The sequence below is a fragment of the Podarcis erhardii genome (assembly GCF_964252035.2).
Source record: "Podarcis erhardii genome assembly, chromosome: 7".
NCBI classification, from domain to species: domain Eukaryota; kingdom Metazoa; phylum Chordata; class Lepidosauria; order Squamata; family Lacertidae; genus Podarcis; species Podarcis erhardii.
Window position 1 is genome coordinate 55,690,075 of NC_138511.1, and position 2,739 is coordinate 55,692,813.

General features: G+C 44.3%; 1 long non-coding RNA gene across 1 annotated transcript; it reads right to left on the reverse strand.

The window, feature by feature from the left end:
- Positions 1–258: 258 nt before the first annotated feature.
- Positions 259–1,572, reverse strand: LOC309347132. The gene is made up of 3 exons (XR_014158879.1): positions 1,495–1,572; positions 700–842; positions 259–353 (listed from the first exon to the last, which is right to left on the reverse strand). It is a non-coding gene; the product is annotated as an uncharacterized lncRNA (long non-coding RNA).
- Between the last annotated feature and the right edge of the window lie 1,167 nt (positions 1,573–2,739).

The following is a 2,739-nucleotide window of genomic DNA, read 5'->3' on the forward strand; positions in this document are numbered from 1 at the left end:
GAGAGCAAGAGAAGGTTTTGTTCAGATGTCAGGTACAAGTTTTTATTCCTCGTTACTATGAAGAAAATATTGATATCTGGCTGAAGGTGCTACTGTAGAGATCGGTGAAGAATCCTGGGGGTGTTGATTGCATCCCTGGGCTCATCTTCTTGAGAGGGCTTTAATACATGGTCAAGTCTTTGAAGAAATATTTTGTGTGGGTTTATACCAGTCAAGGCAGAAGAAACTCCGGGCAAGTCAGTCTGATGAAAATATTGGTGCTTTTTTTCTTCTTCTGTGAGGTATGGAGCTCATTAAGGAAGCCGTTTGCCTTGCGCTTCGCATTATCCAGCTTGCTTTGACCTCACACAGTGCTGGTATAATTGAACATAAGGCAGGAAATCTCCAGCTTTATATGTGCCTGTTTATTTATTTTGAAGTATTTAGAAATCACTTAATATTTCTAAAATCTTTCAGCAGTGTATGATATAAAAACAAAATATCATTAGAACAAATAATAAACATAGCAGCATAAAAGCAGGCAAGTTCCACTTAGCAAACACAATGCATTCCTTGGAAACTGTTCATTAGGTGAGCATTCACATAATGAGTCAATGATTTCCATTTATTCCAACAGGGAAATTTCTAGTACGTTCCCAACCGTGGAATTTTGCCCCCCCCCCCCACAAATGCTCTATGACAATGTTGCTACACCCCAACCTTTTCTGCACATGTGTTCTTCTATTCCTCCATGATTTCCCCACAAAAACGGCAGGAAAGAACTGTATGCTGCTATATCACCCCATAATTTGTCAGTTTACTCCCTTGATTTTCCAGGGCAAAGGAGCTATTGATGGACTTTTCTGGAATCAACATGGAAATGAGTGTTAATCAGGCACTATAATGCATTTGTTTCTGGAACCCCAAATATAATGCAGAAATTAACAGGGAAACATCAGAGAAATGGAATAAACTGCAGTGTGAACGGAACCTAAGTGAGTAAACTCAAGTTTCATGATGGAAGTGGGGAGGGGTATTCTCCCAAAGCTGTCAAATGCAGCCCAGGTACATTTAAAGCAACAAGAGCAATGTATTCTGCAGATCAAGTCCATTAGGAATATTGCAGACAGATGTTGGTAACTCAGCTTGAAAGTAGGACTTTGATATGAGCTCGAAAGCAACAGGTTTTGCCACTGCTATTAAAAACATTTTATATCTCAATGCCTTTTAATAAGGCCAATTGTATGAACATTCTCAATAAGACTGTAAGTCCTGAAAAAGATGTCTGCATTTATACCATCCAGTTATGTATTAAAATGTGCATCCCTGAGGGAGCTGCAGAGATAAAGGTCACTGATTCTTGAGTTCTGAAAGACAGACACGGCACATCTCCAAATTAGTATTTGATGGAAGGCTGGCATTGCTGTAAATGAACTGAATAATTCTGAACCTGCAAACCTCCCGCAATATCGCTCCCCACAAGAGCATTATAAACCATACACTTAAAAAACCTACACAGCTTCATTGTGCGGCCGACATCGGTGGCTGGTCAGAGACAACTGAAATGCAGTTCTGGCAGGACAAGAAACAGAGTCAACTGCAAGTCCACACCTGGAACTGATGAAGCAGTCTGATTAGGATGAGAAGCACTAAAAAGAGCGTAAAGCAAGGCCAGGAATTAGGAGTTGTGACTGGGCAAACACACAGATACAGCAGGGAGAACCAGGGCTAGAGGCAAGGGCAAGCAGCAGCAGAGTTTTGATTTGATATCCCGCTTTATCCCTATTCGAAGTTGTCTCAAAGCAGCTAACATTCTCCTTTCCCTTCCTCCCCCACATCAAACACTCTGTGAGGTGAGTGGGGCTGAGAGACTTCAGATAAGTGTGACTAGCCCAACGTCACCCAGCAGCTGCATGTGGAGGAGCGGAGAAGCGAACCCGGTTCCCCAGATTACGAGTCTACTGCTCTTAACCACTACACCAAGGCTAGGAGCTAGGTTGCCTGTCAACGGAGCAGGAATCAGAGAACAAGGAGCACAGTGAGAAGGAACCAGTGGACTTCAGGCGCAGCATAGACCCAGGCCTGACCCGGAAGTATTCATAGCAAGGTCTGGTTGAGGGCTGCCTGGAGGGTGGAGCCATTCTGGAGCCCAGAAGAGCAACACTTAGTCTCCTTCCAGTCTGTAAGCCTTGGGTGGCACAGTGGGTCAGTGCATCTTAGAATCATAGAATCATAGAATCATAGAGTTGGAAGAGACCACAAGGGCCATCGAGTCCAACCCCCTGCCAAGCAGGAAACACCATCAGAGCACTCCTGACATATGGTTGTCCAGCCTCTGCTTAAAGACCTCCAAAGAAGGAGACTCCACCACACTCTTTGGCAGCAAATTCCACTGTCGAACAGCTCTTACTGTCAGGAAGTTCTTCCTAATGTTTAGGTGGAATCTTTTTTCTTGTAGTTTGGAACCATTGCTCCGTGTCCGCTTCTCTGGAGCAGCAGAAAACAACCTTTCTCCCTCCTCTATGTGACATCCTTTTATATAGTTGAACATGGCTATCATATCACCCCTTAACCTCCTCTTCTCCAGGCTAAACATGCCCAGCTCCCTTAGCCGTTCCTCATAAGGCATCGTTTCCAGGCCTTTGACCATTTTGGTTGCCCTCCTCTGGACACGTTCCAGTTTGTCCGTGTCCTTCTTGAACTGTGGTGCCCAGAACTGGACACAGTACTCCAGGTGAGGTCTGACCAGAGCAGAATACA